Source organism: Caretta caretta, chromosome 18 (genome assembly GCF_965140235.1).
Source record: "Caretta caretta isolate rCarCar2 chromosome 18, rCarCar1.hap1, whole genome shotgun sequence".
Lineage (NCBI taxonomy): Eukaryota > Metazoa > Chordata > Testudines > Cheloniidae > Caretta > Caretta caretta.
In genome coordinates, this window is record NC_134223.1 from 22,641,042 (window position 1) to 22,659,274 (window position 18,233).

The window sequence follows — 18,233 nt, forward strand, 5'->3', positions numbered from 1 at the left end:
TTCCTGGTAATTTATATACTTTTCTAACTCCTACAAGACAATTTCAGGCTCTATGATATTTAAGTTATTTGCATGACAGAGCCATCTGCAGAGTATACACCTGTAGGGAGCCTTAGAGAGGGAAACATGTTTCATTGTGTATTCACCCTGTCTTGCTAAAGTTGGGAAATGTGATTAAATACACACAGAAAGCGCACTTTTTAAAGTACCATGAAATGTAATATTTTTTCAAAAAAAAAGCCACCAGGGATGTGTACAGTTACAGCGTTTGGTTAACTCTTTTACTCTATATCCAGACAAAAAGGCTAGTATTGCTTCATTTAAAAAGGAAAATTAAAATGTTACATATAGCTTTATTGTAATCATATCATTTTTAAAATTAAGTGTCTGTTCACTCTTTTAACTGATTATTTTTAAGAAATTTGGCATCCTTAGTTTTAAATCAGCTGAGAAACTTTGCACACACACTACAAAAGAAAAAGGCTTCCAACGTTGTCAATGTAGCCATTAAAACTGCATAAATCATTTTGATTTTTGATGTTTGCCATAGCAACTGTAGACATGTGGTTTGCTGAATATCCATAGCAGGATGTTTGAATGCATTCTCTACAGCTTTTCACTTCTGTATATAACTAATTATGCCAAATCATCACATTAACCCATTGACCAAGCTAGTGCCACATCTAACATGGCATGATAATGAAGAAAGTATTTTAAAAATGTTTTCATACTTCACTTTGCTCAAAATTTTTTACAAGGGGAACAGATATTACATTGCTCCCACCCCAAAATCTGTATTGCTCATCTGGTGGCAGTAAGAGCTTCTGACACATCAAAATTCTTAATTCTTTGCAGCTTCCGATAGGTAGGTATTCACATAGCTGCCCCATAAGGCTAAGACAGAGTCAAATCCCTTAACATGTATACACACAGGGTCATTCCTTAAAAGATACTTGAATATATAATTGTATTTAGAAATGTGATGATTGTGAACCTATGAGGCAGAAACTTGGCAGGATTCTTTTAAAATGATAAAAGTCACTGGATCGCAAATTATTTAAATTCAAGCAATAGCTGTTTTATTATCATCTTGTTGCAAAATAGTTACAAGAAAATACATAATTTGTTGGCATTGTATTTGTGACTCTGGTGAAAACCTATGTTCATGTCGCATTCAGAACACACTGCACAGGTCATATTGCAGAATATTCTTCTCTGTTTTAGAGGAAGACACTCATCACTACCGTTCCCAGCTTTAGTTCAAAGGTTGACTCAGTCATCAGTGAAAACAAACCAACAGGTCCTTTTAGAGAAGTTCCATCCTCCTGAGGATCTAAGGAAAAATATCCCTTTTGAGCATTTAGTCACACACCTAGAAGGAAACAACCGTTTCAATCTTCATTTGCATTGTGCAGGCGTTAGATGTGGTCCAGTTACACTGAGCTCTGCTTGAGAAGGCAGAAGTGCCAGTACTGTTCAAGCTTTGATGGAGATGGAGAGAAAACTCCGTCAGGCAAATAATACCTAGCTCTGCCAAGGTATCTTCCCCCTTTTAAAAAGACAGAACAATTTACTTTGTTTCTGGAGACATTCTAATAGCAAAAGTTCCCTAACATCAATTCTAGAGAGCTGGACCAGGAACTGATCCTTAGACTACTTTGCACCTACATTGAGGCATAACTTGCAATGCCCAAGTATAGAAATCTGCTCTTTGACCTTGGATATTCAAAGGCATAGTCTGCTGTAGAGGATGCCAGGCATAGCTCTATAGACACTCTTCTGGGCATGCGAGAAGCAGTAGTGATAGCATTAGAAGGAAGCTGAACATCCTTCCCTTCTTTGCCAAAAGTAAGGATATCAAGTGTGTGCATTTTCAGGTGGAGAGGAAGAGTAAAGTGCCAAGTTGCGGTGGAATTACATATCTCAAGACTGAGAATCCCCAATATACAAAAAAGATGTAATTGGCAAAGTTCTTGGATAAGGCACCACAAACTGCTGCAAACTTTCCTTACATTAAATCTTAAATACCAAGTTTAACATGGAATCCTCTTGCCTCAGAATGACTTACAGAAACTGCTATCAGATATAAAGTAACTATACAAGAATTTTTGTTAAGCTAATGAGTGAACAGAAGCGGTTTGAATTGCATGCACTCCACTGGAACTCCCAAAACAATGCTTTAATATTTATTTAAAAAAATTACAGAAAACAATGCAGAAAAAATCTGACTTGTAAGAATAATTCACTCTTTAGATGTCACAAGTAGTTTCCAGTATCAGTGTGTGTATACTTCTAAACAAAACATAAAACATCCTTTTCTACAAGTAGTTCAGAGCTCTCTCTGTTGAGTAAAAGCCTACACACACTTTTATTAGATAAAAGGGGAAATAAAGCAGTGTAAAAATGCAGTAAAACTGGCAGAAGGGACTGATCCAAAGCCTACTGAAATAAATTAAAAGACTTTCCTATTGACTTCATGGGGCTTTCGATCAAACCCTAAAAACAGGTGTTAAGAAGAGAAGAAAAGGATAAATGTGAAAGGAAAAGAGCATTTTTTTTAATCCAATAATCAGAGGAGACAAAAATTCCTTTACTCTTTTAATTTTTTTTCTTCAAGTTAGATTGTGATTTGATTCTGCCAAAACTGGAGTTCTTAATGTCCCATCTTGAAGACTCTGTTACTGCAAGGCAGGTTCAGCCTTAGTCTGAAAAATCTCAGACATACTGAGTGATTAATCCAACTAGGTTTAAAAGATATTAGTCACATGCCAGTGCCCATCCTCACCCACAAGCATACAAAAATAGACTCGTGACAAGACGAAAGAGCTCATTGACTTTTTCCTGTAATTCTTTGACAAGAGAACTGTCCCTGAAAACAGCACTTGTATACATTTTGGGGAAAGTCTTCAGGACTGAAGACTTCTTCAAGGGGTGAATCTGAAGATAAGGGGTCAGGAAACTGACTTATTTTTCTTGTCATTAATTAAATAATGACAAAATAAGACTTCTCTAAGGGTGAGCTTTGCTTTCTTCATGAGCAAACATTGACAAACTAGAGTAGTCTGTTAAAGTCCATGCCATGTTAGCAGTGCTTCTTCAAGCTGCATGCTCTGCCCGTCTAACTTACAAGAAAGTTCAAAGCAGATGGACTCCATTAGTGAGAAAATGGGGTTTCATGGCTCAAGAAATATTTTTATGCTTCCTACAATTCAAGATAATGCCCTTCCCTTCTCATAAAAGAGAACTAATGAGGAATTAAGGTCCATCAGTACTCACATTCAACCCTTGTCTTGTATAGCCAGATAATAAAGATCTACCTTATCTGTAGATACGATTTCACCCCCAGATTGCTCAAGGTAGAACTGTTTGTCTTTACTGTTTAATGGATTCAGGTCCACCATCTTCCTTTGCTCCCATCCAGATGGCTGACTGGTTGAGTAAGGCTGAAGAAGAAATGGAGGATGAGTTTGAGCTTGTTGTGCATCAGCTATAAGTGATACATTCTGCATTAGATTTCTCTGTCTTCTAGCATTATATCTATTTATGACTGTCATGGAATACTGCCTTCCAGCACACCCATTCATGACCCTGCAGGTATATTTCACACAGCACCCCTTCATGTCCTTTCAGTTGTCACCCAAATGAAACTGGTTCAAACAATGTACCCCCTTCATAGGGCCTGATTTATTAAGTCTTTCTAAAAGTGTAACTCACTTTATTAGCTGCCTCAGTCCACCCCATTCTGTGTCCACATAAGAGTCCTGGTCAGCTCTAATCCCTGTTCAGGAAACCCTCACCCACTTCCTGGAATGGGAGCTGTATTTCAAAATGGTAACTCTCTCTCAAAACAGAAGTTTCCAACTCCTCCTTGGAGTTGGGTTGTAAGTAATTAGACAGTCCCTCTCTCTCTCCTCAAACCAGGAATAGCCAGCTCTCCTCCTGGAGCAGAGTATTTATCAGTGAAACAGTCATTCTGTCTCTTCTTACAGAAGGAGCCTCAGCTCTCCTCCTAGGGCTAGGTAATTCAGGCAGCTATTTCCTGTTTCCTTAAGCCAGGAGTCCTCAGGTCTTCTCCTGAAAGCTGATTTGTAATTTAGCCAGCTTTTTCTTCAGCTAGCCCCTTCCCCCACCCCCATTAGTCCTCAGAGGATTAAGCAAGTAGCCATCTCCAGTTATGTTGGTCCTCTTCTCCCAGCTCATCCCACAATTGGTTGAGTGAGTGGAAGCCTTGCCCCAGGTTCTTAAAGACACAATGATGGGATTTCCTCCCAAGCACCAGTCATCCCTGGGATTGCGTCCCCTCTATCAATATCTCCTATATGTGTCTGTATATATGCAGATAGGGGTGGGCTGACCCCTAGGAATCCTATGCTGAAGGGACAGACTACCCCTTCACAAAGACTATTCTGGGATATCCGCTTCCTAAGGAAACTTGTTTTCTGTCAATTTTCCAATGTCTTTGGTTGCTTTTATTTTAGCTCAAGAGTGTCTCGCTCATAATTTGTTTCTTTAGATTTGTTTAAGATTGCCTGTTTAATTTGCCCCTTAAATAAGTTTTTTCAATTTAATTGAACCATAGTAATTCCAGTAGCATTTTCAACAATTATAATGCATTGATATGTGTCAATATCCACAACATTTCTAAAGATTCTGTGGCTCTTTGCTACTCAGACATAGGCCAACAGATAAAAATGTGAGTTTCACACATGTAGAGGTGGCAGCCAATGAACATGCCAAAATCACTGTCCAGGACAGTGAATAAGCATATGAGAGTCAGTCGGAGACTGATAGCTCTCTTAGCAATTGTCACGCGAAAATAGGCACAATTTTATTCATACCATTATAAGAGTCTAGACCCCAGTGAAAAAATCTAAAAGTAAAACAAGATGAACTACGTTTGGCAATAGAAGAGAATCCAAACATGACAGGAATTTCTGACATTAATGGGATGATAGTAATAAATAGAACACTCCAATACCTAGATATAAACCATGCAAGAAAAACTTTCTTCCAGATTAGAACAGTAAAAGTGCCCCGCACTGAAAGAGCGCTCACTGAATGTAGTGTTCACACATACTGTTTTACAGTAAAATATTTGACTAGCCCAGTGTCATCTTAGAACATTCCCTCTTTAAGCTGATGTTGTGAAGCCAGGGATCAGTTGAAAGCAAGATCATCTGGTCCTCATAAAAGCCAACAAGTAACGCAGCTGAGCATGGTCAGGGGAAAGAACCCAGAGCTAGATCCACAGAATGATATAAGCACCTAAATCCAAAATATAAGTGACAGTGAGACCTTCAAAACCCTTGCCCAGGTGCTGCCTAACTCTGTAGGCACTTACATTCCTGCTGGTAAAGTTCCCTAGGTGCCTAAGTTTCTGCAAGTGAGCGTGTACACAGCCACCTTAGTCTCTGTGCCCACCGCACACATAGACCCCAGCAGGATTGTCAAACTAGGCACTGCCTCACCTCTCTTGCATGCAGGGCCCAATCTAGTAGATGCTGTCAGAGCACCCCTAACTCCACAGAAAACAGCAAGCAGAGGAGGTGCATCCCTTATAATTTCTATCCAAGAGATTAGAGCACTCAGGATGAGGGAAACCCACCTTCATTTCTCCCCTCTACCTGATGTGGAAAAGCTTAGATCCCCCCTTCCTAGAAGGGAGGGCACCCTCACCAGTGGGCTATGGGGTATTCTGTAGTATGACTCTCTCAGTCTCTCCTGTTGAAGCTGTTCCACTGAGTATAAATAAGTAAATATTAATTAGACCAGAAGGCCTTGAACTTGGATCTCCTATCATAGCTGAGTGGCCTAATCACTGGGCTAGAGAGGTATTCTCACTTGCTCTCTGGGTCAGTGACTATTTAGTTACTATACACAGTGGAATCACTTCATCCGGAGAGACTGAAGTCACCCCCCACCCTTGCCCAGTGGCTGCAGCACTCTGGTAGGAAAGCAGGAGACCTATGTTCAAATCTCTACATCAGATGGACGGGAAATTGAACTCGGCTCTCACACATCGTAGAGGACTACTTTAAGCATTAGGCTAAAGTTTATAAGGGGGAGCACCACCTCCTTTAATAGTATTTCTTACAAAAGAAAGCTTAGGTAGCTTTTCCCCTGGAGACTGAGGGCTTGTCTTCACTTAAAATGCTACAGCACAGATAACTACCTACACCAATGGGAGGGATTCTCCCACAGGCACAGCTAATCCATCTCACCAAGGGACAGTAGCTAGGTTGACGCAAGAATTCTTCCATTGACCTAGCACTGTCTACACGGGGACTTAGGTCAGCTTAACTATGTCACTCAGGGGTGAGGACTTTTCCCACCCTAGAGCAATGTAGTTATGCTGCCCTAATTTTCTAGTATAGACCAAGCCTAAATTACCTAGCTGCCTTTGAGAGATGAGTCTTAGGCCACATCCTTCTCCTTGGCATTTCTTGACTGGTTGAGGTGGCTCCCTGCTTATCAGGCTGGCTTTTGTAGATGCATTCTTAGGAACCTAACTCTCCCCTTTCACAGTATAGGGAGTCTGGGCACCTAACTCAGGGCTGTGGATTCCACTGGATGCCAAGGTACCTAAAAGTTAGGCACTGAAAGCTGACCATTGCAACACCTAGGGTCCTTTGTGGATCTAGCCTCCAGTATAAATGCCTCTCAGGCAGATTGCCTGGCAGTGTAGTCCTGTAGGTACTCCTGGGGGAATTCTGCACCACTGCACAGTGCAGAATTAATGTTCTGCCCAGAATTTCATGTCTTCTCTGCAGAGCCCTGCTCGAAGTGAGCGGCAGGTCAGCCCTGCAGGGATGGAGGCTCTGCATGCTTTGACTGCCTGGCTTGATCTTCATCCACCTGGGGACGGGAGAGGGTCCAGGAGACCCGGCTCTGGCAAAGGGTGAGGAAGGGCCGAGCCACACCGCATCACATCCCCCAGTGGTACAGTAAAGAAGCTGGGGGGAGTAAAAGCTCTGGGCATCTCCACAGCTGGGTTCTAGTGGGAGGGATGGGTGCAGGTGTCTGGGCTCTGGGGGTGCGGGAGGTGTTCCATAGCTGGGCTCTGGAGGGAGGGAGTTGTGGGTGTTTGGGCTCTGAGGGGCACCAGGCAGCCTCGTCCAGCACCCCCTAACTAGAATGGGGTTGTTGTAAGGGTTTCTTTAACTCTCTGCTCCTGGGGGAATCTTTTTGTTGTTGTTGTCTGTATTGTTGACATACTTGTTGACAGGTATTTTGAAATAAATTACCAAAATAATTAAAACTGAAGTGATTATATTGGGTTATTTTGACAAAATATGAAGAACCAGGGACACACACAAATACAGAGTACTTAAAAAAGCAAACAAGGTGGGTAAGAAGAACAGGAGTACTTGTGGCACCTTAGAGACTAACAAATTTATTAGAGCATAAGCTTTTTCTGAGCTACAGCTCACTTCATCGGTAAGGAGATTGCAGAGAAGCTATACTATTTTTTGGCATTAGTTTTTACCAAGATGGAGAGACCACAGTAGCTCCCCAGAGCTAGTTTTTGTCTGTTAGAGATTGATATTTCAAAAAGAAGGTGTTAGAACAAATACTACATTGTAATTAATCACAGGGGGCGAAAGGTATTTATCCAAGAATTCTGAAGGAATTAAATGGCTGAGCTGCTAAAACCCCCTCAAATAATCGATCATTAAAATCAGCTTCTACACCGGAGGGTAACCAGTGCTGTACCTAGTTTAAAACAGGCACTAGAAGGATGCAAGGGATTACAGACCAGTAAACCTTATTTCAGTACCAGGTAAATTAGCTGCAAAAATAATTAAAGATGGCATTACGTGATACAGATAACCAGTAGAGCTTCTATACAGGAAAAGCATGCCTCTCCAACCTAACAGAATTCTTTGAGGGAGTGAATAAAGGAAAACTAGTAGATATAATTTATTAGACTTTCAAAAAGCCTTTCATAAAATCCCTCACAAGAGGCTCTTAAGGAAACTAAAGTCACTAGGTGAGAGGTAAAGATCTGTAATGAATTAAAAACTGGCTAAGAGACAAAAAACAGGAATAAACAGTTTTCAATGTGGAAACAGGTTAGTAGCGAGGAGCCCCAAATATCCAGATTTTCATGGGTATTATTGAATCCATTGTTATAACAGAGGTTGGGTGAACCTTGTTGAAAGTGGTGGGCATGACAGCTGCCTTTCATTCAGGATACATGTAAGAAGCAGTTAAGCTCCTTTTTGGAGAAAGGTAGCTGAAACAATAGGAGCCACCACCCAAAACACAGGCAGCTGAGCATTCAGGCTTTGTCTACACTGGCAAGTTTCTGCGCAGTAAAGCAGCTTTCTGCGCTGTAACTCCTGAGGGGTCACACTGCCAAGCCACTGAGTGCGCAGAAACTGCGCAGCTGCAGCGCTGTAAAAAACCCACCCCGACGAGCGGCGTCGAGCTTCCCATGCCGGGGGCATGGCGCCGCGGTGCCGGTGTGGACACCCTGGTCCATTACGGTGCTGCGATCAGCCTCCAGGAGATGTCCCACAATGCCTGTTCTTGCTTCTCTGGTCATCGGTTTTAACCCTACCGCCCTGCCTTCAGGTGACCAACTGTCATCCCAACCCCGTAAATTCCTTTGGAATTTTGAAAGTCCCCTTCCTATTGGCTCGGTGACACATACAATGGTCTCAGCGCATCTTTCCAGGTGGCCAGGTCTGCACCACGCACCAGGCGATCCCCCGCTTGAAGCAATGCCGAGCTGCTGGACCTCATCAGCATTTGGGGAGAGGAGGCTGTCCAGTCCCCGCTGCGCTCCAGCAGTAGGAATTACGATACCTACGGACAGATTTCATGATGCATGACAGAAAGAGGCCATGACCGGAACATACTGCAGTGCAGGGTCAAAATGAAGGAGCTGCGGAAGGCCTACCACAAGGCGCGGGAGGCAAACTGCCACTCCGGTGCTGCGCCCACGAGCTGCCCGTTCTACAAAAAGCTGGACGTGATACTCTGTGGCAACCCCACCTCCACTGCGAAGGCCACTGTGGATACTTTGGTGGCTCGTGTGCCTGTGAAGAGTGGACTGAGCCAGGAGGAGGAAATCTTGGACAAGGATGTCAAGGGGGACCCAGAGGCAGAGAACAACTCGGAGGTCAGAGATGCATGCAGCCAGGAGCTCTTCTCTACCCTGGAGGAGGCTAGCCAGTCACAGCTGTCAGATCTTAGTGAAGTGCAAATAGGAGAGGAGGCTCCTGGTAAGCGGATTTGATTCTAGGATTCGCTGAAGCAAGTTGTTGCAGGCAGGAGGGTTGCAGAAAGCAGGTTTGCGTCTGTATGAAGCACATACCACCACATGCCTAGGAATAGAGTGTTGGTTGATTCCGTCACATCACAGGAATCTGCCTCAGAGATCTCCAGGAAACTCTCATAGAGATACTTTCCTGTGCCACTCTGCAGTCACTGCGGGGAGGGGAACATTGCTGTACACAGACGAGCTGCATAAGGGCCAGGGCAGAAGCCACAGTCTTGGAGAAGACCCTCCCTTGATTCCCTGCTCACCCTCAGCAGTGAGATATCTTTCATCATGTTGTTTCTTGACTTTAGCAAAGCTGTTTCTTGACTTTAGCAAAGCTTTTGACACGGTCTCCCACAGTATTCTTGTCAGCAAGTTAAGGAAGTATGGGCTGGAAGAATGCACTACAAGGTGGGTAGAAAGCTGGCTAGATTGTCGGGCTCAACGGGTAGTTATCAATGGCTCCATGTCTAGTTGGCAGCCGGTATCAAGTGGAGTACCCCAAGGGTCGGTCCTGGGGCCGGTTTTGTTCAATATCTTCATAAATGATCTGGAGGATGGTGTGGATTGCACTCTCAGCAAATTTGCGGATGATACTAAACTGGGAGGAGTGGTAGATACGCTGGAGGGGAGAGATAGGATACAGAAGGACCTAGACAAATTGGAGGATTGGGCCAAAAGAAATCTGATGAGGTTCAATAAGGATAAGTGCAGGGTCCTGCACTTAGGACGGAAGAACCCAATGCACAGCTACAGACTAGGGACCGAATGGCTTGGCAGCAGTTCTGCGGAAAAGGACCCAGGGGTGACAGTGGACGAGAAGCTGGATATGAGTCAGCAGTGTGCCCTTGTTGCCAAGAAGGCCAATGGGATTTTGGGCTGTATAAGTAGGGGCATAGCGAGCAGATCGAGGGACGTGATCGTTCCCCTCTATTCGACATTGGTGAGGCCTCATCTGGAGTACTGTGTCCAGTTTTGGGCCCCACACTTCAAGAAGGATGTGGATAAATTGGAGAGAGTCCAGCGAAGGGCAACAAAAATGATTAGGGGTCTGGAACACATGAGTTATGAGGAGAGGCTGAGGGAGCTGGGATTGTTTAGCCTGCAGAAGAGAAGAATGAGGGGGGATTTGATAGCTGCTTTCAACTACCTGAAAGGGGGTTCCAAAGAGGATGGCTCTAGACTGTTCTCAATGGTAGCAGATGACAGAACGAGGAGTAATGGTCTCAAGTTGCAGTGGGGGAGGTTTAGATTGGATATTAGGAAAAACTTTTTCACTAAGAGGGTGGTGAAACACTGGAATGCGTTACCTAGGGAGGTGGTAGAATCTCCTTCCTTAGAGGTTTTTAAGGTCAGGCTTGACAAAGCCCTGGCTGGGATGATTTAACTGGGAATTGGTCCTGCTTCGAGCAGGGGGTTGGACTAGATGACCTTCTGGGGTCCCTTCCAACCCTTATATTCTATGATTCTATGAACACAGCCTGTGGAAAATGTGGGGACAGGAATGATTATCAGGCCCCCCCTACAGTGCTGGCTCTCCCCAAGAGCCATGTGCCCAGTGTACAGTAGGGTCCGGAACACTGATTTCCCCTGTCCCTGCGGCTGTTTACCATTTTGGGGGTCTTGTGGCTCATGTGTGCTTGTCTGGGGTCAGTCAGTTAGTGACAGGTATGTGAATAGTGGCTGTGTTTTAAATCACTGAATCAGTGTTTTGTGTTGCAAACAACACTGCTTCTGTAAAATGTTGTGTTTTGGCTTCACAGAGATGACCTTGGGAGCCCAGCCACCCTCTTCATTATTGCCTGCTGAACAGCTGCACAGAATTAGAAAGTGGCCACGAAGAACTATGGAGGACTTTTGTGTGAGGTTACGATGTATTCCACGGCCGAACAACAGGAATTGAAGAAGTGGCAGGACAGGGAGAAGAGGGACCGAAAGGAGAATGCCGCGCACCAGAGTGAAGCCACGGAACAGCTCTTAAACGTTATGGAGCACCAAACGGACACGCTCTAGCCTATACTACCACTGCAAACCGAGCGGGTCCGCGCCCACCTGCCCTTGCAGCTGCTGTCGCAAAACTCTTTCCCACGTGCCCCCCCAGACACTCTTATCAACCTTCTGGCTGCAGTCTGTACCCGCAGCATTCCACTCCTCCCCCTGACAGTCCGGCACTGCGGACTCCCAGTACCCATTGCACTCAACACCCATCCCTCTGCAGTTTAGCCCTGTTGAAGTACAGTACCCGCTGCACTGTACTGCAAAAGGAGAAGGCTGGATACACCTGGACATACACAAATCTTTAACTGTCCTGGGACCCCACCTCCTCTTGGGACCTTCCCTTACCCTCCCCCTCAGTGCTGACGTGTTTTTTTGTTTGTCTCGCTTCCGGTTGTTGTTTTTTAATAAAAGAATTGTGTTGGTTTGAAAGAAATCTTTATTTTATTACTTGAAACCAAACAGAGCCCTGCAAAGCAATGGACAATTATCTTAAACCTTCACAGTACCTTGTCTGCATCAATCACAATCATCTCCTAGCATTACAAGCACTGCACTCCTAAGCACAGCAACAAATATTAGTGGCTTTCAGCTTCAAATTGCTGCCACTTGGCATCCCTGATCCTTATGGCCCCACGGTGCGCCCCTCTAATAGCCCTGGTCTCTGGCTGTTCAAATTCAGCCTCCAGGCACTGTGCCTCAGCGGTCCAGCCCTGAGTGAAGCTTTCACCCTTTCCTTCACAAATATTATGTAGCCTAGAACGTGCGGCTATAAGCATAGGAATATTGTCATCGGCCAGGTCCAGCTTCCCATATAGGCAGCGCCAACGGGCCAAAAGCACACTCAACAGTCATTCTGCACTTGCTCAGCCTGTTGTTGAACTGCTCGTTGCTTCTGTCAAGGTGCCCATGTATGGCTTCTTAAGCCACTGCATTAAGGGGTAGTCAGGGTCTCCCAGAATCACAATGGGCATTTCAACTTCCCGTATGGTGATCTTCTGGTCCAGAAAGAAAGTCCCTGCGTGCAGCTTCCTGAACAGGCCAGGGTTCTAAAAGAAGCGTGTGTCATGCACCTTTCCGGACCAGCCTGCGTTAATGTCCTTGAAATGCCCATGGTGATCCACAAGCACCTAGAGAACCAGAGAGAAATACCCCTTCTGATTAATGTACTCGGTGGCTAGGTGGTCTTATGCCAGAAGTGGAATGTGCGTGCCATCTATTGCCCCTCCAGAGTTAGGGATGCCCATTTATGCAAAGCCATCCACAATGTCACGCACGTTGCCCAGAGTCATGGTCTTTCGGCACAGGATGTGATGAATGGCCCTGCTCACTTCCGTCAACATGAGTCCAACAGTTAACTTTCTCACTCCGAACTGGTTAGCGACCGATCAGTAGCAGTCGGGAGTAGCCAGCTTTCATAGTGCAATCGCCACATGCTTCTCCAATGGCAGGGCAGATCTCATTCTCATGTCCTTGTGCCGCAGGGCTGGGGCGAGCTCATCACACAGTCCCATGAATGTGGCTTTCCTCATCCAAATGTTCTGCAGCCACTGCTTGTGATCCCACCACTCAGTGCTTGTTTCCCGAGCCCAAAAGTGGAGTTCCACTGTGGTCAGCACCTCCATGAATGCCACAAGCAATCTCGTGTGTCATAGCTACTATGCGTGGCGAGATCAATGTCGCACTCCTCTTGCCTTTGTAGTTTAAGGAATAACTCCACTGTCACTCATGACATGTTAGTGAGAGTGAGCGGCATACTGATCAACAGTGCAAAATCCATTCCTGCAGACCAAAGAGGCAGAGCACGCAGTACTTGAAATATGGCGCCAAATGCGGATGGAAGCACAGTGATTGCTGGGATGTGAAGCAATGCACCACGGGGCTTTGGGACAGGACCCAGGATGCTCCACGACGCCCTCCGCCTTCCCACAACTCTCAGTGGCAGAAGAGGAAGAGATGCTCTGTGCGATAGTTGCCCATAGTGCACTGCTCTGAATATCACTGCAAGTGCTGCAAGCGTAAACATGCTATTGCACAGGCAGCTGACAGTGTGAACACACAACAGTGGTTTCCCTTCATTGCTCTCTGAGCGGTACTCTAACTGCCGGTACTGTAACTCTGCCAGTGTAGACATACCCTCAGATGCTGAGCTATCTGCTGGAGTGCTGGATATTTTTTGGTGGAGATGGGGATCAGCAGAAGCGGACAACAAGAGAAGCACTAGAAACATGTCCCTGAGAGAACACCAAGAGGCTTTCTTACAATATTTTGAGGCAGAATGCTGACTGGAAAGAGGCTTGGAACTATGAGCAAAGTTACTGACTCCTGTTTGATTCCTACTGTGTTCAGGGGAACAGGCCTTTGCATATATTCTTTGTAAACAGTATTGCACCAAAATAATACCTGACCCAGGAACTATGTTAAAAGGGTACGTTTAAGCTTGGCAGAATTTGATTTTTATTGTTTTATAATTTGACAGATATCTATGTTTGTTTTTAAGCTTTTATTCTATTTTTACTTGTTTAAATTTTCACAGTTGCACGAAATTATGGGTGGGTCAGTCAGTGGGAGGTGTCATTCAATATGTATTTAATAACAGTAGACAAGGAGATTCAAAAAGATAAAGCTGTATAACTGTTAAAGCACAAATTGCCAATATCACATGTCAAAATATACAAAGTAAGTATCCTTAAATCAAACACTAAAGTTCTGAAACAGCATTTTTCTTACTTTGCCTGTCTGTAAATTTTGATGATTATTATTGATGGAAATATTTTTTTCATTGGTTTGTGTGTGTGTGGTGGAACTGATTGTCACACTGTCTGGAAGGGCTCACAACCATGGCTTCCAACATCAGGGCAGACTATCAAAAAGCATGGCAGAAACCCCAAACTGGTTCTAGGTTCTATAATTAGATTTCACTAACACAGTAACAAGATTCCTAAAGCACTATAACGGTCTTACATTAAGTCACAGACAGTCCCCTTGGGCATTCCAATATATGTTGCCCCCAGGCAAGCTGGACTATATGATAGATGGTCACTTACACCAAAATCACATCAATATTTAGGTTACTCCCAATCCCAAAGGACCAGTCACTTACCCCAGGTCATTTGTACTCAGATCTCAAACCAGATACAACACCTGTAACTAATCCTGTAATAAATTAACTAAAGATTTAGTAACTAAGAAATAAGTTATTTACAAGGTTAAAACAGGAAACAGATACACACACACGAGTTTCAATCTTAAATTTAAAAGGGTAATATAAGCTTCTATAATAAGCAGTTCTATATGTCCTTTAGGGATGACTCATGCCAAGCAGCATGGGGATCTCCTGCTTACGTTTAGGAACCTGTGTCCCTCAGAGTCCAGACAGCATAAAGAGACGTAGATTCTTCTTCTAAGGGATTTTTATTCTCCCCGCACCCATCCAAGCTGATCGGTGATGGCATAGGCATGGGAAGTAGAGGTGCAGGGGGTGCTACAGCACCCCCAGGTTTTACACGGGGCTCTGCTCCCAGCCCTGCATGTGGGGTCCCAGCTGCTGGCCCCGCCCAGGGCTCCGCTCCAGGACCCACCCCCAGCTGTAGCCCCAGCCTCAGCCTCCTTACCTGTGTCCGGGTCCTCCACTCCCGGAGACACGGCCCTGCTCCCAGCCCCATCTCGGGAGGGGTGGGGGAGGATGTGGACGGGGTAAGAGGGCTGGTTTTCAGCACCCCTACTATTAAAAAATGTTCCAGGGCCATTGGGTGATGGAATGAGTTCATGGGTAGGCTTCCCCTTCCTGGAAGGAGCGAGAAAGCCATCACAACAAGCTTCCACGGTAAACATCTGATGAAGTGAGCTGTAGCTCACGAAAGCTCATGCTCAAATAAATTGGTTAGTCTCTAAGGTGCCACAAGTACTCCTTTTCTTTTAACAAGCTTCCTGTCCTTTGATGCCACAATGCCTCATTTGCCTTCAATGGGCCATCTTGTATGCAGGAGGAGCACATTACCTTAATTAATGCTGCTTTTCCTGTTTGGTGAGTTACTCAGTTACAGAACTTTACAATGCAAACACTCAATGTAACTTCATATAATGGGATACAGATATTATAAGTAGGATTAATACACTACAGCATCCTATGAGCATTCCATAATGTCTAAACACATTCTTATAACACTAATATCTATTTTAACTATACCAACCCACAGGTAAGTCAGACGGGTTTCCAGCTATACATTTGTAAGCGTTCCGTCAGGCGGGCAGCTTTGGTATGAACTGGCACCTGATCTGCCAGCATCACAATAAGCTATTACCAGCAGGACAGTGGGGTGGGAGGAGGTATTGTTTCATATTCTCTGTGTATATATAAAGTCTGCTGCAGTTTCCACGGTATGCATCCGATGAAGTGAGCTGTAGCTCACGAAAGCTCATGCTCAACTAAATTGGTTAGTCTCTAAGGTGCCACAAGTACTCCTTTTCTTTTTGCGAATACAGACTAACACGGCTGCTACTCTGAAACCATCACAATAATGTTTACCAACATTTACAGATAAAGATCTAATCCTTCCAAGCCTGATTCCTGAGTCTGTACATTTCTCTGTTATCTAGTAAATAGCTGTGAAACCCACTGGCAAAATAGTTCTTCCTATCTAGTGGCTTATCCGCATAAAGGAGAACAATCTATTACTACAACCAAGTATTTCATTAGCTCAAATGATAGACAGAGGTCTGTGCTGTGCATCTAAAGGTCCCAATCATCTTAGTGATGCATGTGGAGGGTCAATATCATTCCACTTAATGGATTTTTTTTAATTTGCTTTTTTAAAATTTAGGAAATTACATAAAATTACACAACAACTAATTTTGCAAAGTCAAGCACTCAAAAGCTAGGAAATGCTAGAATTAAGGTTGCCTATGCCACCTTACTTTGGCCCCTAAGTATTGTGATGCAGACTTTAATTACATGATCAAATTGTGTGTTGCCCACAAGACCCGCTCCTTGTTCAGTGCATAGGATGAATGGTACTCAAGAGTACAAAATGAGAGATTGTATCGTGAATGAAAGGCTATTATCTGTAAGACCCTGGCTTCATTTGTTGTAGAAGTTAAAATATGTGAAGCGAAGGACGCAGGGAGACTGCAGGAAAAGAAAGAATGGTCTCATGGTTAAGGCAATTAAATGCCATGCTGCAGAACTGGATTCTATCCCTGCCTCTCCCACAGATTTCCTATGTGATACTGGGCAAGTCACTTAAACCAAACTTGTCACAAGTGACTGCTAATGGTGTGTTCCGCATTTTCTGGATGCCCAACTTGAGGGTTAACTGAATTGCTCAATACTCAGAGCTGCAGCTGAAATCAATGGAAGTTGTGTTTTGAATATGTACAGAGCTACAAAAATGCCAAATACTTAAAAAAAAAAAAAAAAGTCCTAGATTTCTCAAATTCAGCACCCAAAATTACAGTACACCCCTTACAGGTTGGGCCATAAAAGGGATGTGCATCAATTCTCCATCTGTAAAGCAGAGATAACAAATTACCTCAGAGACATTTAGCAAAGATAAAGTAATTTATGTGTGAAGCACTAAGCTACAATGCTGATGAGCGTCCATGATGAGAAAAGCCCACGAGGAAATTAATAATCCTATACGCGATGCAGGGTTTAATTGTAGTAAATTAGGCAGGGGCCACACACCAAATGCTAGTATGAAAATGAATACTGAGCAACTTCCATTCAGAGAGCACTGTTCACCCTCTGCACTGACTGAGGCAGGGTCCTGTGGAAAAGACAGTACATGATTAACGTAAGAACATAAGAGGCTGCTGTCGTGGATCAGACAATAGTGTATCTTGCTCAGTATCCTGTTTCCGACAGTTGCCGATACCAGAGCTTCACGGAGACCATATAGAAGAAAGCAACTATGGAGTGATCCATGCTTGTGTTCCACTCCTGTCTTCTAATATAGGTTTAGGGTGGCCTTGACAATGGGATTGCGTCCCTGACTATCTTTGCTAATGGTCATTGATAGACCTATCCTCCATTAATTTATCTAGTTTTTTTTTTAAACCCAGTTATACTTCTGGATTTATATAGTGGCATTATGGTATTCTTGTTGCAAAAAAAGCAAATGTCATTCTGGGATGTATTAGCAGGAGTGTTGTAAGCAAGACATGAGAAGTAGTTCTTCTGCTCTACTCTGATTAGGCCTCAACTGGAGTATTGTGTCCAGTTCAGGGTGTCACATTTCAGGAAAGATATGGACAAATTAGAGAAAGTCCAGAGAAAAGAAACAAAGATAATTAACAGTCTAGAAAACATGACCTATGAAAAAACTGGGTTTGTTTAGTCTGGAGAACAGAAGATTGAGAAAGCACATGATCATGCATCCGATGAAGTGAGCTGTAGCTCACGAAAGCTCATGCTCAAATAAATTGGTTAGTCTCTAAGGTGCCACAAGTCCTCCTTTCCTTTTCACATGATAACAGTTTTCAAGTACATAAAAGGTTGTAATAAGGAGAAAAGAGGATAAATTATTCTCCCTAACCTTTGAGGATAAGCCAAGAAGCAATGGGCTCAAATTGCAGCAAGGGAGGTTTAGGTTGGACATTAAGAAAAGCTTCCTGTCAGGGTGGTTAAGCCCTGGAACAAACTGCCGAGGGAGGCTGTGGAATCTCCATCATTGTTGGCGAGCAGGTTAGACAAACGCCTGACAAGCCCGGTCTAGAGCCGGGGGTCTCAAACTTCACTGCACCATAACCCCCTTTTAACAGAGATCAGGACACGACCCCAGGAGGGGGGACCAAAGGCTGAGCTCGCCCGAGCCCCGCCGCCCTGGGCAGGGGGGCCAAAGCCCAAGCCCCACCGCCCCAGGCCTGAGCCCCACCAACCGGGGCTGAGGCTGCTGGGCCCGGGCTTTGACCCTGGGCCCCAGCCAGCCTCAGGCCAACGCTGGCGTCGCCAAGCGGACTCACAGCCCGC

General features: G+C 44.4%; 1 long non-coding RNA gene across 1 annotated transcript; it reads right to left on the reverse strand.

The window, feature by feature from the left end:
* Positions 1-1,414: 1,414 nt before the first annotated feature.
* LOC125624381 (uncharacterized) lies at positions 1,415-18,233 on the reverse strand. The gene is made up of 3 exons (XR_007353296.2): positions 17,800-18,233; positions 3,318-3,443; positions 1,415-1,549 (listed from the first exon to the last, which is right to left on the reverse strand). It is a non-coding gene; the product is annotated as an uncharacterized LOC125624381 (long non-coding RNA).